The sequence below is a fragment of the Tupaia chinensis genome, unplaced genomic scaffold (assembly GCF_000334495.1).
Source record: "Tupaia chinensis unplaced genomic scaffold, TupChi_1.0 Scaffold000355_1, whole genome shotgun sequence".
Classification (NCBI taxonomy): domain Eukaryota; kingdom Metazoa; phylum Chordata; class Mammalia; order Scandentia; family Tupaiidae; genus Tupaia; species Tupaia belangeri.
This window is the reverse complement of record NW_006159850.1, coordinates 8,523,283-8,529,282: the sequence shown is the minus strand read 5'-3', so window position 1 is coordinate 8,529,282 and position 6,000 is coordinate 8,523,283. Positions and strand designations below refer to the sequence as shown.

The window sequence follows — 6,000 nt, the reverse complement described above, 5'->3', positions numbered from 1 at the left end:
ATCAGGAGATGAGTGTAGTCCCCAGCTTCTTAAAAATTTAGATTATGACATTTATGGAGGTATTCTGGCTCTTCTTTCATTGGCAGGATTGGCATTATCGCCAAATCACAAGCTTTGCTGTTAGTACATCTCTTTCTGCTATGCTCACCAATTTTGTTTAAACATTTAATCCATATCTTTCCTAAAAAGACAGAATTTTCTGTTTTGGCCAAGTGGAAGTCTTGAGGCTGGAAGCATTTTTGAACAGTCAAAGATCTGAACTTCAAATTGGCTTCATCAAAAAGGCCATGAACTCCCTAGTAGAAGAGAGAGCCCCATTGAGGCTGGACATGTCAAGGGTGTTACAGATCAAACACTGGCCAAGAATTTAAAAAAACAAAATGCTCTGAAATGCTGTCCAAACCCGACATTTTGTGAGCCTGTGACATAAAAAATTCATTCTGTGAGCTGTCAAAAAATATTTCATTCTATTGTGTATTCAGACATATACTTGGAATCAGGGTCCAGGAGTTTTCTGGGCCTTGCTTTTCTCATCTGTGAAAAGGGGTTGAAAAGTCCCGTCTTCCAGCCTCGTTGTAAGGGTTCCAAGGAGTAACATTTAGAAAATACCAGGTTCCTAGTCAGCACTTAATAGATCTTTGTTGTGTTTGAATTTGAACTCTTTCAGTTCAGGGGCACTGAAAGTTGAACATTTCTTAATAATATAAGCTACCCTGTGCCAAGGCAAAATCGGTAGGACTCCAATGTTCCCACTCCCTGACTATGGAAGCAGTGAAAAATGTGTTGATTTTATCCCTTTGGTGAGCTGTGCACCCACCTAGCAAGACCAAGCCTAAACATATGGTCCCAATTTCTTGTCTCAGGAGAAAGACCAATGTTCTTAGAGATGCTAACTTTTACCAGTCCCAATAAAAAGTAATTTCCCATCCATGGAAAGTGGATTGGACTGAGCAGATGCTGTTAACTGCTCTCAGAGCACATGTGGATGCCAGGCCCAGATGAGGACATTTGCCCAATTGGCTCTTCTTCTTATCCACCCTTATTGTCCATCATGAGACTTCATATCAAAGGTCTCTTCCTCCATGAAGCCCATTTTTATTGCTTCAGGTGATTTTTAACTCCCTTTCTTAAACTCTGTCACTGTGAGACAAACATGTATCTCCTTTGTACTATGGATGACAGTATAAGTTTGGATTTGGGATGGTTTAGGTAATAGCATTTTTCCTACTGGACTGTAAGCATAAGGGTCAGAACCTTGTCTGTGTCCACTCCCCACATCTCAGTGCCGAGCACAGAGACAGAGCGTACTTCACAGGAATATCTGCAGGAGAGGAAAAGAATGCTTGCAAGGATGTTGGCCAAACAGATACTGAAAGCAGGAGTGACAAACCTAGGCGTTTCACTGCTCTGGGCAAAGCCCAGGAGGGAGCAGAGGTTGCAACAAGAGGGATTTAGGTTAGTGTTCAGAAAGAAAGCTGCTTTGTAAACATTCTTTAAAATTCAGGGCTGCCTAAAGAGCTACAGTGGGATCCTAGGGAAAACAGCCAGCAATTATATCAGCCTCTACAAACACAATAATCTGCTTTGCTCCAATCCAATCCCAATTTTTATTTTCCATAGGTTTTAAAGAAAAGTTTTAGAAGATAAACTTTATGGCAAAAGATTATAAGCAGAGTTTTGGCTAGGCTTTTTAAGCTAGAAGGATTTAAGGAAAGGAGACAGTACTATCTTTCTGGGACCGAGTGAGTCTCTGGGGATGGGTGGAGCTGGAAAGGCTCTCACAGGCTGAGTTAAACTGTCCTGGGTGGAAGTTCAAATGCATCTCCTTTAAGTCATCCAAGGAGAAACATCCCTTAGGCTTCCTCTGTGCTAGGGTAGGAGGTGGGTATGTCCAAGTCACCTCCTGCTGGGAAGGGCAGAGTGAAGGCTGGTTAAAGCCTTTTTGCTGAGGCTATTAGACAACAGCAGACTGAGTACAGGCACGCATTCCTCTAGCAACACTTTCAGAGCAAGTGCTGGGGGTGAGGGTGGGAGTGGGGAGTGGGCACAGGTAGATATCTGCCAGGCAGAGATATCCCATGCCAGCAGAGGCTTCTCCATCATTCACTCTTACTCTAGCTGAGGAGCCACTTCTTAGCAGTTTGCAAACAAAAAACAGAATAAATTTACATTTTTTTCTTGGACATTTCCAGTTCCTATGCTTTGAAAAGCAGCATTTCTTGTTTTAAGCTGATCACTTGTACGCCATAAGCTTACAGTCAGCAGAGACGCTAACAAGACAGCAAAGATGAGGTGATGGAATCTGTGTCCAGTGCTGGGACGCCCACTGTGTCACTGTGTGATCATATGACCATGGTCCAGATGCGCCCTGGGTCTGCGCTTTGGTGTCCTCACCTGTAGAGGCACATTCTTACAGGCCGAATTGACCAAGGGCGGCCATAACAAGCTGAATCGGAAGGTGGAGCTTTGAGAAAAGGAAAGCTTTATGGGAAAAAATACACACACTTTGCCACAAGTGCCAAACTGGGGAGGTCTTCCCAAAATTAGAATGTAGTGATTCTCAGTATGTGCTTGAGTTTACCTCCAGTCCTTCAGTTAGAGAAATGCCTCCACAGACTTGCAGCATTTGCCAGACAACCGTCCTTCACGGGCCATGGGTCAGGGTCTTATTCCCCTCCAAACTCTAGTTCTCAGCCTAGCTGGGTTGGAAGCAGCTTGGGTGACGTGTCTTGCAGGATGAAGACAAGACTTTGTTCAAAGCAGGCAGAATAAACATCTTTTTTACAACTCCTGGATTTTCGAGGAAGATTCACACAATGGGAAATTGTGAAAACTAGTAATGGAGCAGAATAGGGCATGGGGTGAAAAACTTGCTCATCCTTAGACTCCCTGGCTGTGTCCAGGGTTGGAGGGGGCCCAGGGGGGTAGCATGGGCCATAGGGATTTTCTGGATGGGTGACTTAGGAACCTGCTCACAAGGCAGAGCTTTGCAACAACACAGAGAAGAAAGTGGAGCCAGAGGATTGAGGTTTGAGTTCTGTTTCTTCCCTGCCATCTGGAGCAAAGTCACTGCCCTGTGCCTCGGTTTACCCATTTATATAACAAGGCTGAAAGAGGATGAAGTGTGGCCAATTGCTCAGCAGAGTGCCTGGTAAAGTCAGCCCATGGGAAACGATATTATTGTAAATAGCCTTGTTATTACTCCAAAGCCTGTGGTAGTACATGTCTCCTTTCCTCCTGGGAGTTTCATTTTCTAAGCCAAGGCCCTGCTTCGCAAGTAAACTGTGTCCTTTAGTGCCAATGCTCTGGAACCAGCGTGCACGCACGTGTGTGTGTGTGTGTGTGTAAAGGGTGGGGTGTAGTGCCCTGAGTTTGGAAGTCTAAGACAGGCCAGTTAGGGAGGCAAGAGTAGAAGCAGGCACTCTCACGAGAGTTCACTGAGTTGAAAGTTATTAAGCTATAAGACACATACTTGCACACAGAAAACAAAACAGAACAAAACAAAACAAACAATAACAACAACAACAACAACAAAAAAACAAGCCCCAAAACCCTGCGTGCTCCGCCCTATACCTTCAGGCAGGTGCCAGGCCTGGAGGGAAAGGGAGCCCAGGGAGGCAAGGGAGGAGTCTGACAGGTGAACCATTCCACAAGCCCATCCCCTCCCGGGAAGGCGCGGCCCAGGGAGGCGCCAGCCTCAGGGGCGCCCAGGCTCAGCCCTAGACTCGCCTTAAAAACAAAACAAAACAAAATTAAAAAAAGAAAAAGAAAAAAAGAAAAGAAAGAGAAAGAAGAAGAAAAAGAGGAAGAGGAAAAGAAAAATAAGAAAAAGGAAAAAGCAAAGGAAAAGAAAAAGAGAAGCCAGCGAGAGAGAGGAGCAGCCTCCGCGAGTTCTTAGGGTTCCGCAATCTGCCCGAGAAGGGGCGGAGCCCACACGCCCTCGCGCGCCATTGGCCCATACACGTAGCAACTGCGGCGGGTGGACCAATAGAGGCCGCGGAGACGCCGTCCCCTCTCCAGGCACTTGCCTGCCAAAAATCTTGCTGTACCAGCCAAGAAAACAGAGCAGGGACTCGTCAAACTCCAGCGCTAACTTTACTTTCTTTCTCTCCCTTTCCTCCCCATTTCGCCTCGAGTTTTGTCTCCGCTTCCGGCTCATACAGGTAAAAGTCTCCAAATTCTGACGCTAAGGGAGGGCCTTTTCAAAAGGTCATCTCTTCCCACTCAAGGATGAAACCTCATTAGAGATAAAAGAGTGTAAAAAAAGTTTACAGGAAAAAAAAAAAAAAGGTGAAAGCGGTTAAAGAACGGGTAGATTAAAAATGGTATGTCAGGTTTCCTAATCTCACTCGGTCCTCAATTACAGTAGCTTCACTTTTAATATATAGTGTGTCTTTGTTTGAACACATCTGCAAGATCTGTGCCCGAAGGAAGGGCAGCTTGAACGCCTATTATATTTGTGCCAGGCTTTGTCCTCGGAGTTTTATATGCCTTACTGCATTTAATCCTTGTAATTCCTGCAAATAGGTTGCCTAGGCTCCATTTAATAGATGGGACATTGAAGTTCAAAGTGATGATGGCATGTGTCCAAAGCCTTCTATGAGTACAAGGTGCAGCAGGATTCAAACCCAAGGCAGGCTAATTCCAGAGATACCCTGTTTCCTCATGCCTCTCACCTCTACAAAGCACATTTCAGTAGGATATACTCTGAAGAGATGGTGCATGTTGCAAAAATCGGATCCAGACTCTATTGCTCTATTTTGTTAGCAAGACAGGCCAGCATCACTGGTGTGTGCACAGCAAAATGCACAGGGCCCTGAACTTACAAGGTCTCACACTTGGTTCACGCTCTATTGTTGCTGTTTGGAAATGCTTAGTAAGGTCTGAAGAAAGAGCCCCATGTTTTCATTTTTCACAGGGCCGGCAAACTATGTAGCTGACCTTCCAAAGACAGCTTATTTAAATATCCCAAAAGAATTTACGTTTTGAGACTCTAGGACCTCAAGTAAAGGGGGAAGCTTGTACATTCTCTCTCTCTCTCTCTCTCACACACACACACACACACTTTGAGTCCTGCACACACCCTGCTGATAGTCAGGTTTATTACTCTGTAACTGTAATTTGAAACCCCAGTCTATTAAGTGGGAGCGTATATATTTATGGCTGTGTTTATGTGTGCCTGTGTGCACACTCGCACGTGCATGAGAGAGCCCAGAGAGGGAATAGGGGACTGGGGAATTTACAACACACAGACACAGCCTGATTATTGACTCTATTCTTTCTCTTGGAGACATTGCAGGGGATTTGAACGGGCCTACTTTTATGAAATACATACTTCGGAGGTTTCACAGTGGCTCTAAACACTGGATGGTGTGAGAGTGAATTTGGGGTGCTGCCAGGTGCTCTGGGATAGGACAAGCCGTGAATCCTCTTTCCACTGCAAAGACCATAAAAAGCCACATATTCTTGTGTCTGTTTCACCTCCCCCCCCCAAATCTGGGCCTTTTTTTCTGGCAAAGATAAGCCTCATTTTTTACTCTCTGAATTGTGCTGATTTTATTCTCTGTGCAGAGATCTCAGTGAATGGCGTGAAAGTCTGAAATGAGAGGAAGGTCTGAATGTTTCCCTCACACTTTACCAATCAAGGTGCAAATCATGCGCTGTGGGGGTTGTACGGGACTCAGGAGATGGCTGGTGACTTTAGGGCATTTTATTTGGTGCTTAAGGAAACTAAGGCCTAGAAAAGTCAGCTGAGTTACTGCAGGTTACACAGCTGGGTGGTGATGACATTTGGGTTAGAATTCACTTCTCCTGATTTCCATTCCAGAACCCTTTCTTGCATTTATTTCTGTATAAAGAGAAAGAGAGCATGATGTATTATATAATTAGCTTATGTGGGGGAGAGGATATTGATTTGATGGATAACAACATGGGATCAAAGAGGAAGGTTAACATTATTTATCAGTACTTGGTATTTGCCCCTGCCTTGCCTACATCACC

General features: G+C 44.9%; 1 long non-coding RNA gene across 1 annotated transcript in view; it reads left to right on the top strand.

Annotated features, from left to right (window-relative positions):
• Positions 1–4,065: 4,065 nt before the first annotated feature.
• LOC102490627 (uncharacterized) overlaps positions 4,066–6,000 on the top strand; it is a 139,142-nt gene continuing 137,207 nt past the window's right edge. Inside the window, exon 1 of the long non-coding RNA XR_335187.1 lies at positions 4,066–4,163. This is a non-coding gene — a long non-coding RNA (uncharacterized LOC102490627). The remainder of the gene's footprint in view (positions 4,164–6,000) is intronic.